The 14,085-nt window shown below is 42.9% G+C and overlaps 1 pseudogene; it reads right to left on the bottom strand.

Moving 5' to 3' along the window:
* Window positions 1–1,381: 1,381 nt before the first annotated feature.
* LOC144521461 (E3 ubiquitin/ISG15 ligase TRIM25-like) lies at window positions 1,382–3,863 on the bottom strand (annotated as a pseudogene).
* Between the last annotated feature and the right edge of the window lie 10,222 nt (window positions 3,864–14,085).

The following is a 14,085-nucleotide window of genomic DNA, read 5'->3' as shown; positions in this document are numbered from 1 at the left end:
AGCCTGCATTCAAACCCTTACTTAAGTAAAAGTATGTAAAATATCCTTACAATACTTACAGTAAAAGTACTCCCTGTGTAGTAAAATGTTCCCAGGCAGAGTTTTCCAATTATATCGGATGTTTTTGTCAGAAAAAAACAGCCCAGTTTTTTATTTTGCTTAACAAGTACAAGAATTTCTTCAACACATGAAGGAACACTTCATCCTTCAGTTTATCACAAACCCTTAAAGTGCTCATATTCTGCTCATTTTCAGGTTCATAATTGTATTTAGAGGTTGTACCAGAATAGGTTAATGTGGTTTAATTTTCAGAAAACACCATATTTTTGTTGTACTGCACATTGCTGCAGCTCCTCTTTTCACCCTGTGTGTTGAGCTCTCTGTTTTTAGCTACAGAGTGAGACCTCTCACTGCTGTTTCATCTTTGTTGGCAGTCGCACATGCTCAGAAGCTAGGTAAGGACTACATGATCAGTAGCTAGGTAAGGACTACATGCTCAGTAGCTAGGTAAGGACTACATGCTCAGAAGCTAGGTAAGGACTACACGCTCAGTAGCTAGGTAAGGACTACATGCTCAGAAGCTAGGTAAGGACTACATGCTCAGTAGCTAGGTAAGGACTACATGCTCAGTAGCTAGGTAAGGACTACGTGCTCAGAAGCTAGGTAAGGACTACATGCTCAGAAGCTAGGTAAGGACTACATGCTCAGAAGCTAGGTAAGGACTACATGCTCAGAAGCTAGGTAAGGACTACATGAGCTAGCTAGCTGTTTCTCCAACTTCAGTAGTACAAGGCAGGATTAGCCGGGCGACTTCTTCTAAACGAGGGCACACTTCCAACTTTGCGTGGAATACCTGCAGAACAGGGACATGGAAGTAGTTCTTTTGTAGATTATGGTGAACTAGTGTGTGTTGTAGCAGTGTTTTGCCATTGAAACGAGCTAGCATGCTAGCGCTAGCATGCTACGGTTAGCCCCTTCGTTTCGGCTAGTGACGTAGAAAGCCGTGCAGATTTTGAACAGCTTTTTTTCCAAGTTTGTATGCGCACCAGAGACACAAAATAACACCCCAAATCCCAGAAAAGGTGATTTTTTTTCATAATATGGGCACTTTAAAACACCCTATTTGAAAAAACCTGGTCTAAAGTCAATAACGCAGCATTTCATTGTTATTTTAACAGCAAATTAGTAAAATGCGCCTAGGCTCGTGCACAGTGCGCCCACACTATGCCCGTTACAAACCCACAGGTGCAACATGCAAATGTCTATAAATATTACCGTGCATATCCCGTCCACCATCATAATGACAATGCGCCAAGGTCCAAACGCATCTATCTTTTAAAGGGAATGGGAGATGACACTCTTTATTTGATTGGTTTATTGCATGTTATGCCAAAAACACACCTATAATTAATGAAGACAGTAAATACAACCCTTTGGAACATGGGCGTCAGTTTGGTTTGAAATGTGCTGGGGACAGAGATGCATTTGGAAGTACATTTCCAGAAGTACTGGGTACAATGACGCATTAATAAATGTTTCTCTTTCGCGCAGGTCATGTTTTGAAAGACGCTGTCCTGTAGCTTACTAATGAATAAAAACATGGTTTAACATTTCAGATTGTCTGGGATATTCTTCTTTACATCACCATGTAGAATTTGTTTTCCATCATCAGATAAGACCAGTTTGGGATGTGCTATATCAGTATCGAGAGTAACATCCACTGCAGACCGCTGGACCCTTTTCAGCTCGGCCTACGCGAGCAGCTTCTTCATCTGTTTACTGAGCGTCTCCTCCAGCTGATTCACAGCTCTCCTCACAATCCCCCTATATGAAGGTGGACGGATCCTGACTTGTGTCCAGTTCTTGATGGGTGGAGCAGCGTTCAGGGACATGAAGCTCTGGAGGAGGTGGAGGTGGTCTTCAGACTGTGAGAGCTGCTCCACCTCAGTGCTTCTCTTCTTCAGCTCTGATATTTCCTGTTCCAGCTCTTTGATGAAGCCTTCAGCCTGTTTCTTTGTCTTTCTCTGCTTCTCTTTGATCGTGTCGATGAGCTCAGCCTGGCTTCTCTCAACAGACTCCTTCAGAGAGATGAAGACCTGAACACCTCCTGCTATCTCTCTGTCTGCATCTTCCTCACTGAGCTCCACTGAGTGTTTGATCTCCTGAATCTTCCTTAGTCTCTTCTGGATCATCTGCTGGATTTCATCCTCTGTCTTCCCCGGGTCGGCCTTCTTTCCTTCATAATCTTCTTTCAGAGGAACAACATCATGTGTCTTGTGGTCTGAAACAGTGCAGAGCATGCAAACACACATCTGGTCGTTCTTACAGAACAGCTCCAGCAGTTTATCGTGCTTCATACACATCCTGCCTTCGATCAGCTGATGTCTTTTCAGGCCTGACTGAACAGATGAGGCTCCAGGTGAGTCTCACAGTAGGAGACTAGACACACCAGGCAGGACTTCAGGGCCTTCAGTTTGGTTCCAGTGCAGACGTCACAGGGAACTTCTCCTGGTTTGGACACTTTGCTGCTGGCTTTCTGTTCTGAGCAGCCATCTCAGAGATGAAAGTATTGATCCGCAGTTGAGGCCTTCGATCAAACACCTCTTTACAGTTGGGACACTGACACTGGACATTACTATCCCAGTGTTGAGTGATGCAGGTTTTACAGAAGTTGTGTCCACATGGTACGGTGACTGGATCAGTGAACACATCTAGACAGATGGAGCACAGAAACTGATCTTCAGTCAGCAGACAGCTGGCAGCAGACATATCGACACTCTGAGGACAAAGAGCGTGGAAAAAAAAAACTGTTAATACATGTCTTTTGCTTATTTAAATTAGATCCTTGTCATGGCAGTGTGTACAGATGAACAGTGTTAGGCTTACCTTGGTTGCGCCAAAGCACAGACCTTGGAGATGCCGAGGTTCACAAAAACTCGCCGGATGGTGGCCACCACATAACATCTATCTAGCACCCGGCGCAGCGCGGCACAAAGCCCGACACAAGTGTCTTTGCTATTTTAAGACCGTCCAGTGCCCACGTCGTTTAAATAGTAAATGCACCTGCGCCTGCATTGTGCACCTACACAATGCAGGTGTGTTCATCTTGAGGCAGCGGGAAGTGATCGCGCCAGTGACCAACAAAAACCTGGTCTAAAGTCAATAACGCAGCATTTCATTGTTATTTTAACAGCAAATTAGTAAAATGCGCCTAGGCTCGTGCACAGTGCACCCACACTATGCCCGTTACAAACACACAGGGAAGCGCAGCAGCACACAAACATGCAAATGTGTATAAAATATTACCGTGCATATCCCGTCCACCATCATAATGACAATGCGCCAAGGTCCAAACGCATCTATCTTTTAAAGGGAATGGGAGATGACACTCTGATTGGTTTATTGCATGTTATGCCAAAAACACACCTATAATTAATGAAGACAGTAAATACAACCCTTTGGAACATGGGCGTCAGTTTGGTTTGAAATGTGCTGGGGACAGAGATGCATTTGGAAGTACATTTCCAGAAGTACTGGGTACAATGACGCATTAATAAATGTTTCTCTTTCGCGCAGGTCATGTTTTGAAAGACGCTGTCCTGTAGCTTACTAATGAATAAAAACATGGTTTAATGTACGTAAACAATGATCAATGATTACCAAATTTCTCTCTCATATTGCTCCTCATAACCACTGAAAACTGTCAAAAAATGCAACCCAAAGTCCAATTATTATGGACGTTATCTGACATTAAGCGTCTCTGCTTCACATTTTCAGCAGGGCAGCGGAGCGGCTGTGGGTTGACTCCGCACGGTTCTCATGGGGTTTATAAGTCATAACGTGAAAAAGCTTAACGTGATTTAATGTACCTTAACATCGACCAAACATCACCACATTTCTGGTTCGATTTTTTTTGGGACAGTTTTCAGTGGTTATGAGGAGCAATATGAGAGAGAAATTTGGTAATCATTGATCCGTTGTTTAGGTACAAGCTTTTTCCTCGCCATAGGCGCCAATGAAGACAACGCTAATGTGAGATAACTTATATAGGCTAATCGTTGGATTTTGGTTTAGTTCTTTTGACAGGCTTAAGTGTTCATTACAAGATATGGCCATGAGGAATTTGGTGATCATTGATCGTTGTTGAGGTACATTAAATCACGTTAAGCTTTTTTCCACGTTAAGCAGAATGTCCCGACAGGCAGCGTAGTGAACAGAGAAGCGTGCAGCCAGCGCAGCAGCAGAGCGGCTGTGTCTGCTCTGGGGGGGATAGAGATTGTTGTGGATTTATTGGCATCTGTCGCTCAAGAATTATGTGTTATGGACTTTTTTTTTTTTTTTAACTAAATTGAGCTCGAGGTTTTCAAAAAACTTGGTTGGTACAAAATGACTCATGACGAAATCTGGTAGGTACGCGTCCCCACCGAAATCGAAGCCTATGCTTTTGAACCATGCGCCCGGCGCACGGACCCTTTTTTCCACCGTCAAACTAGCAGAAGTGGATGTGGACACACCCTAAACGCACCTGCGCCAGGTGCTTCACGCCGTGCGCTTGGATCGTTAAAATAGGGCCCTTAGTGTTAAAGGGTCAGCTTGAACAAAGAGGAGGAAGAGGATACAGAGAGCAGAGAATCAGACCCGTTAAATGTGCAGTAAAAAAGATGGAAGCCACTGCTCTGGACTGAACACAGAAAATATGATCAGCTGTTGTGTCTTACAAAGACAGACAGCAGGAACTACGGAGACCGTGAGGCTGAGAGGAAAGAGTTTGAAGTTCGAGGCTACTTACCAAAGTGTCACAGTTAATATAAGATGTCAAATGTTGTCTTTATAAGCAATAAAAGATCAAATCAGACACTGCTCTGGACAACTCAAAGGGAAGCTAAGCTAGGCTAGTTAGCTTTTAGCAGGCCTACTTTATCTGCTGTTACTTTGTTCTGGATTCTGGTTTTAACTTTGAGAAAAAGCTGCTGGATTCAGTTGAATGTTTCTTTAGAGAGAAACAGAGAGAGTTGTCTCGACTGCAGCTGTGCTGTCGCTCAGACAAACTTTCACTTTCAATTCAGTAAATGTGACGTTGCAGTTCTCAGTGGCCCGTCGCCAAGAGGGAGAAGTGGAGGAAGTATTCAGATCCTTTACTGCAGTTCTTCTCTTCTATCTGATGTTTCTGTATTATTCCTGCTGCATTAGTTTTGCTGCTGTAGATGTTTAAGGATGTGCTCATTCCTTCATATACAAAACTAAAGCTGTCAGACAAATGTATTGGAGTAAAAAGTACAAAATGTACCCTTTGAGATGTAGTGGAGTACAAGAATAAAGTTACATACCTCAAATGTGTGCTCAGGTTAATGTACTTAGTTACATTCCACCATTGTCGGTGGCCAGACTATACCTAAACTATTAGTTTAAGTAGTTAAGTGTGTGTTAAGTTGTTAATGTTGTTTCTTCCATTGATCTCATCTGAATCAACCAACAAGTTCTCCAAACCATACGGCGATATAGGTTGTTTATTCCGACCCTCTATACCAGTGATTCTCAACCGGTGGGTCGGGATCCAACAGTAGGTCCTGGACCCGTTCTGGGTGGGTCGCGGACAGCTGGTCAATAAATAAATAAATAATATTAACTGTGCATCTGAAATTTGGACTTTATATATATAGTTTGTGTTGATGTTCGGAGGAAAGATGGCAAAGCGCAAATATGACCCTGAGTAGTTAAAATGTGGATTTTCGTACATTGAGGATAAAAAGGGACAGAAACCCCAGTGTGTGATCTGTAATGTAAGTGCTTGCACATGAGAGCATGACATTTGCTCAGTTTGAATTCTGTAAAAGTGGGTCGCAATGACCATGGGAAAATGTGGGTCACAGGGTGAGATCAGTTGAGAACCCCTGCTCTATACAACCCACAGAAAGTTTCATAAACTAGCGGCCCTAGAGATGGCAGGAAAGATGGCCCCAAGAGGGTTTTCCGGAGCTCCGTTTGCTCCATAAAGTTTAAAAACTCAGCTTTTAAACAGGACACAAATCTCGGTCTCCTCCTGTGAAAGTCCTGTGTTTGTTTGATTCAATCACCACCCTAACCTGCCTCCTTATTCGGAGCTTTGCAGTCTTCGGGCCCTATCTTGCACCCGGCGCAGCGCAAAGCCCGACGCAAGTGTCTTTACTAGTTTAGTTAGTTTAGGTGTGTTCAGGTGCATTCTGGGCATATTGCTATCTTGAGGCAGCGGCTCTAAAGTCAATAGCGCAGCATTTCATTGTTATTTTAACAGAGCATTAGTAAAATGCGCCTAGGATTATGCACAGCGCGCGCACACTATGCTTGTTACACACACACAGGAACGCACAGCAGCACACACACATGCAGAAGATTACAAATAAAAATTATTACGGTGCAAATCCTCCATCATAGTAGCAATGCGCCAAGGTCCAAACGCGCCTAGCTTTTAAAGGGAATGGGAGATGATCTCTGATTGGTTGATTGTATGTTACACCCAAAACACACCTCTGATTAATGAAGACACTAAGTACAACCCTTTAGAACCACGCACCCGGCGCACGGACCCTTTTTTCCGCCGTCAAACTTGCAAAAGTGGATTTGGACACGCCCTAAACGCACCTGCACCAGGCGCTTCACGCCGTGTGCTTAGATCGTTAAAAAAGGGCCCTTTGTCCTCTTACTTACTACTTCGCTCCCGTCTTTTTTTATTCTTCAGAAATACTACGGCCTTTAGATAATAATATATATATAATTAATATAATATAATTCGTAATTGCTGCTTGAACAGATGACGAATCGAATCCACTGACAGCCCCGCTATGCTGTAGCTGAGTTCACGTACAGTCTTGCAGTCAATTTAACGAGGTTGAAAATCCAGATTTGATCAAACTCATCAGAATACTTGCTTCATAAACCTGCGGGAACCTGGAAAATATCTGCAGCCTGTCGGTGAAAACCCCCCTGAACATTGACATGTTTGTGTGGCACACATACATTATATGAGTTCCCTCAGGCCTTTTGAAGTGTAAATGTTTCCTTTGCCACTCAAGCAGCTTTTGAAATAAACTGTGTGTGCACGCCGCAGGTGTGTGTTTATGCATGTGTATTTATGTGACAGTGAAAGAGATGAAGTGTGTTCATGTTTCCCCTGCAGCCTGTCCCCCTGCAGCCTGTCCTCCTGCAGCCGTAGATGGCTGCCGTGATAGACAGCAGCGGTTGACAGGGAGAGGAAAGGCTGCTCGTTGTGTTCCCAATCGCTTCCTCTATCGCACCCTGCATCAAATTGGAGATGTCAGTCAGATCTCACCTGCAGCACAACACACTCTATCAGAGCGAGGGGGGGGGGGAGGGGGAACACGACATCAGCGTCAGTTACAAAAAGCAGGGGAATGGGGGATTATTTGATGAAATGAAAATCTGTTTCTATGAGATAAATTGCTCCGTCCTTCATAAAGTTTCCGCTCACCGCGAGCAGGTGACAGCTGTGCCGCCGGTTTAAGACTAAATTCACTTTCAGTTGACTTTCAAATGCAGCTTCATTATGAGGTTAGAGCTTTCAGTCTCAATTAATTTCCTTATGGATCATTTTAATACTTTTTATGAGAATTTAGAGGTATTTCTTCTGCATTAGAAGTTCGATGGTGTTTTAAGCCCTCAACGTCTCCTTGCAGGCAGCGCTGCGACCGTTGACTTCAAGGCACATAACCATAACTGTTAGAGAAATTTTGATTCACATACTTTCTCTCGTGTTATTATTAAACTGTTTGCATAGAATAATATTATACTGAATACTCTAAACAAGATAACATGGAGCCATTGCTTGTCCTTGTCTGAGCACGGTGTGTTCCTGAGGGCATACATGCCCTCCCAGACCAGATAAAGGAGACGACATTGACTCTGACAAGATAATAATTGACAACATCAACTCTGTATCATGATTTATTGCATTTGCACTTGATATGATAAAAAGCAGCTGTAGAAAGCTTTTCGTTAGGTCATTGTCTGTTCTATTCCGTAGTGCGGAGACTGCCTCCTTGTTGGGTTCTCAAGTAAAATGAACTTTAATATATCTTCAGTGGCCCTGTCTATTATTTGATAATGAAAATTATTCTAACAATAACCATAACCATAGCCTAATCCTAGTGCCTTCCAAGGAAGGAGACATTGGGGGCTTAAAACACCGAGCGTTAGAATGTCAGTGGACGCAGCAGAGAGAACGTCCTTCAGGGTTTAAACACCTCAGTCGCCCTGCTGAACTAGGGCTGCTTGATTATGGGAAAAATCTTAATCACAATTATTTTGGTCAATATTGAAATCAGGATTATTAAACACGATCACTCATTGACTTTTGAAAAGCTGTTGAAACGTTGAAAGAAATCAACAGTGAAAACACCTTGAACTGTTAATACTTTTCCCGTTGGACTTTTTGAATTCCCCTTAAAATAAATAATATAAAAAATATATTCAAATGTTGTTGGCTGAGTGAGTTTAGCCTTCGGGAGAGGCGACAGTACTCACGTCATTCCGAACACAAGACGAAATAAAAGTTGACTTGCAAAACGTAATGTGCAAGATAGTAGTTTTTTCTCGATTACATTGTTTTTGTGAGCGCTAGGAGCCAAAATCAAAATCACAGCCCTACGTTGAAGTGTCTTTAAAGGATAAAACTGAAACTATTTTATATTTTTTTTAAATAATTCAATTAAAAGACCAAAGCCAACAATGTGTTAGTCGGCCTCTCAATACTTGCTGACATCCCTTCCCAGTCTTTGTATTTTCATCCTTGTGGGGATGGAGTTTTCTGTCCTTGGATGTAAGCCAAGTCCCCACAACGTGAGTGTATGAACAGATCAACGTCCTCACAGTGTGATGAGACACACCGTCAGCAGGTATCGGTGTATCAGAGGATGAATGAGACGGACTGGATGATGAATGATGACACACAGAGAGACTCTGACTGGCTATTCAGTATTCAGGCCTTTTAGATCGGCTGTAATTGGATCAAATTCACGTTGCTGCTCTAAGAGTTTCATGTTTCCGTATTAAACTCCACTAGTTAGATTGAGACTGTCAATCTGAAAATTGCTCCCATAAGTCGTTTGTTCAAGCAGCGGTTATGACGCATATTTAAGTTTATAGTGGGGGCGCCATCTAGTGGTCATAGTAACTATGACGGGAGCTAAGCTGGAAGTAAGGTGACAAAGTATAATAGCGCGTTCCATTTGTACTCGGATGTTGTATTTTACGAGGTGAAAGTCGGAAACACGCCCCTTGAACTCGGATTTCCGAGCTCGGAAGTTGGACAGTCTCACAGTACCCGGAGCTCAAAATCCAACATGGCTGCCCCATGCATCAACAGTAGTGAAAGCTCTAGTAACATACAGTTATTAGCACTTCTGTCTTATTTGTGTCTCAATAAATCAGTTGTACACACATTCCTGTCCATCTTCTATCTGTGGACATGTTATTACTGTGCTGTATGTATGCACAAAAAACGGCATAATGCGTTGTTAACAACTGGTATTGCTAACAATAGCTAACCTGGCTAGAGCTAATAGAAACAATGAAAAATCGGACTTGTAAATGGAACGCATTCACCTTAGGTGTGACGTCTTTCACAGCTCCGGCTCCCGAGGTCAATGGAACTCACAATCGGAGCGAGAAAAGTTGGTGGATGTGTCACACTAAAACAGGACTTTCACTCAGGAGACCGGGGTTCGTGTCCCGCTCACAAAGCAACGTAAACGGCCATTTCTTTTTACTTTACGGAACTACGTGGCGTTCTGCGTCATGTGCGTAACCAGAAGTGAAGTAGCATTGGAATGTAACCCAATCCACCATATTTTTCTGAACTTAACGAAGTAGTTTTTGTGCATAAACTTAACCAAACTGCAATCGTTTCACAACGTTAAGGACGTGTTTAAATCCGCAGCCGTTAAGTTCTTTGGTTTAGATATAGGGACGGATGGAAAACGTTCCTGTGGGTCGTGTTAGAGGGTAGGAACAAACACTCTGCTAGTATTAGTAACAAGCTGTTTTAATGTACTTTTTATTGCCCTTGACCTTCATTTCTTTCTGTATGTGTTCGTGCATTTTCCCAGAATGCTGTTTGACCTGAAGCGAAGGGACGTGGACATGTTGCATTCAACTGTTGGTGGCACATTTAAAGAATGAATCATTTAGGGCAATGCCACAAATTAACTAGATTTTTCACTTCAGTACCAACTAATAGCCAGATCTGGGCCTTTATTTCCATATATTATGAATAACTTCACAGACTCATCCCACAAAAGATGAAATCATTTTCATCACATTAATAAAACAATCAAGAAAGCCCGCCAGAGCCTGGCCCCAGCAGTGCATTCATGGGACTTTGTGTGTGTGTGTTTTTGTGTTTTGCAGGGTGTTAGACTTCCAGCGTGTCCCCTCCTCGACCGCGGTGGATCCCAGTCCTGTCAAACAGCCCCGCCGTTCCTCCTCCTCCTCCTCCTCCTCTTCCTCTGCCGCAGCTCTGAGGATGAAGAGCAACAGAGCTGCCAGCAGGAGCAACAACACACGATCCTCCTCTGACAGCAAATGTAAGAGAGAGCTGCACATCGTCGCTGTTGGGTGAAAAACTTGAATGAATGAATGAATCATTGCATTATTGTGTCAGAAAACATAACCAGCCCAAACAGGCTAACAAGACAATTATGTACAATTATCTACATCAAGGGACCAGATACCAGAGTAGCAACATACATTACATATTAAACAGATAAATCTTCTTGTCGTTAGTCCCATGCTTTAGAAACAAAGTCGTTTAAACACCCGCACCATTTTGTCGTCGTCAGTAAAGCAAAACATTTTAGGATTGTGAAAAGATATTTCATTTAAGGCGGGTGTTAATTCATCAAAATAAGGACATTACAAACGAAAATGGGATTCATTCTCAACTTCTCCTAATTCACATAGTTCACACAACCTTTTCTCCTCTTGTATGTCCAAAAAATGAAAAAAAAAAGCTAACTTTAAACAAACATTTCTTAAATAAAAGTTATTTATTTCAGATAAACTCAGACAAAATCGCCTCGTCACTGTCTACATTTTGTAAAAACCCACAGCCAGAAGTAAAGGGTGACTAACAGCATTGATTTATAAAACAAAGTTAAAGTGAGGAAATATGGAGATGTAACGTTTCTGCCCGACGGCGACGACATGTTTGTGTTGCTGAAAACCTCAAAACTCGAACAGTTAACTTTTATAGAAACCGTTCAACTGTTCACTGATGAAGCAAAATGTTCATATTGAACGTCTTTAAGGGAATTATTGTGGCCTTTTGGTAAATATTGCATAAGTTAAACATTTCACAGCCAAATATTTTTCTCAGGAGTTGGTGGAGACCAAAAACGGAGCTGAAAGAAGAGTGGATATTGTAGATGGAGTATTTATTTATTTAAAAAAACGACACAAAATCCGCTCTGCTCGCTCGCACTCCACTCACATGCTCTGTTTCACACATGTAGTACACAACAGGAGATATCGGATGCGTTCACACTTCCTGGAAATACATTTTTATTGTTAAATTTTGTTTAGGCGAAGTCTTAGTCTTTATCGACGACGATTCATTAGGGGATCGCTCCGGTGCAGCTGGAAGATCTGCCTGATGTCCCTAATTTTCGGCCGGATATCCGTCACCTTCCTCTTTCTTTGTGTTGGCGTTCTAACCTCCGGTGGATTTGTGAGGACTATGGTTAACTGCTCCTCAGATCTCTGCAGGGTAAATCCAGACAGCTAGCTAGACTATCTGTCCAATCTGAGTTTTCTGTTGCACGACTAAAACTACTTTTGAACGTACACGTGTTCCACCAAAACAAGCTCCTTCCCGAGGCTATTTTGCAGAGGCACCGTTGCTCCGTCTGGCACTTAATACCGCCCAAGACGATTGCGATTGGTTTAAAGAAATGCCAATAAACCAGAGCACGTTTCTCTCCCATCCCAGAATGCTGTGTGGACTAGCCAGACCTTCCTCCGCAGCGCTGTGGAGGAAGGTCTGGCAATGCGAGACTAGGCGAGGGGTGGAGCCTGGGTGGAGCGTGCAGGAGGCAGGACATGACGTGAATCCCACCGCGTTCACGGAGCTGGTTTGTAATTTGGTCACAAGCAACCGAGTCCCTTGCCGTTCATTGAATTTGTCTGAGTTTGGCGATAAAGGTTCCTGAATCTTGTTGTATCTCCAATCACCCTCCTTCTTTTCCCTTCGATGTTTGTTTTCTTCCAGTTTTGTGTCAACCACATATTAGAAACCCTTTTAGTGGATTGAACTCTTTGACTGCTCTCAGTTTAATACCCGAAAGTCCCAGCTGACTATTAAAAAGGCGTCAAGTCTGTTCTTCTTTCCATTACAACATCTTTGCACTTGCATGTTAATTGTACATATTAAGTCTTCTAGCATGTTGGGTATTTTACCTCCACAAAACCAATTGCCCAAGGACTATCTTGATTCAGATTTTTGTCTTGTGCTTTAGTTTGTCAGAGCTGCGTAAACAACATGATCATTGAACCAAATTAATGCATAAAAAGTCATAAGTGGGGTTATGACCGCGACACTGCAGAGTGTAAACGATGGAAAGAAATATTATGACTGTGGGTTTATATGTTAAAAAGCTTTTAACCAGAGAGGGCAGAGACACTGACATCCCGCTGATGGCATTTAAATGCTTTAGGATTTCAAACCACTCAAGAGCTTCAGCCTGGGTGTTCACATGCACAGCGGTGGAGGAAGTATTCAGAAAACAGTAACATTATAAGAGTAGTGAGAATAAGTGTAAGTGCAGGATGAATGGTATGAAGAACAGTAGAATATGGCTATGTATAAGTGTAGTTACAATATATGTACTTAGTTACATTTCACCACGTGTTGCCTTTCTTTTCTGAAATCTTTGAATCTGGATTCGACATGAGTCTAGAACGCTGCTCATGTTCTTTCCCGGATGTGTGACGGCTCGTCTCCGCGGTCGGGCCCCAGGGTGCTGCAGAGAAGGCGGGTTGGGGGGGGTGGGGGAGCGCCAGATGGTCTCTTCATTAAGCTTCTGTACCGTGGGGCTCTCCTTCCTGCTATAACCCAGCCGAGCCTATCAGCGCTCGCAATTAGACTGAGTTAATAGTGCGTGGCAAATAAGAATTGTTTATACTAGTTTATTACAAGCTTTAATAGTTTTTTACTTTGCCCCATCACAAGGAAATTAGATTGCCTTTGCAAGCTCCAGAGGTCGAAAAGCTTTTCAGGAGTGAAGTAGTTTTCAGGGTCGTTTGGAGAGCTGTTGGCTCTCCAAACGACGGAGAATTTGGTGCTCTCATACTTCCTCACCTTATTCCTGCTTTGCTCCCGTCATAACTACTACTGCTACTAGAGGGCGACGCCACTAGAAATGTAACTATGAGTCGTAATTGCTGCTTGAACAACCAACTTATGTGGGTGTTTTCCGGTGTCTCACAGTCTCACCAAACAATACGTGGACATTACACTTATATGTGATTGTTTAACATCGTTCCAGATGTTGGAACCTGCCTGCACCGATTCCGACACAGAGTTAAAAGAGCACAAGATGTCCACATAGTTTTACAAAACAGCGTGCTACTGCTTAGCTTATACTGTATTCAAACTGTCCCCATTCACCTCTGTCTCTGTGTCTCTGTACAGTGAAGATGGCGGAGCTACTTGCCATAAAGAGGGAGCTGACTGTTATCAAGGTTCAGATCGACGGCCTTTTGGACTGTGTGGACAAGATGGACAGACAGAGGAAGGACTGCTCAGGTAGAGACACCAAACAGCTGGACAGCTTCCTGTCCCTCACTGTTTAGCTGTATTTAGAAAATGTGACGGACATTTTTACACCTAGACTGAAACCAAACCAACAACCTTAGAAAGAACCTGAGAATGTACACAGTTTGACCCATGAATAAGAGAGTACACTTTCAGTGGCTATAACACTAATTTTAGGACGTATTATCAACAAAATGTTTGCTTTAGGTGTTTGTGTGAACCTAGTCTTGCATTTCTACATATAAATGCCTAGCCTGGTCCTACCAGACTCAGTACATTTC

The sequence above is a fragment of the Sander vitreus genome, chromosome 8 (assembly GCF_031162955.1).
Source record: "Sander vitreus isolate 19-12246 chromosome 8, sanVit1, whole genome shotgun sequence".
Lineage (NCBI taxonomy): Eukaryota > Metazoa > Chordata > Actinopteri > Perciformes > Percidae > Sander > Sander vitreus.
Note: the sequence above shows the minus strand (reverse complement) of the source record. Positions and strands in the feature narration are given on the sequence as shown.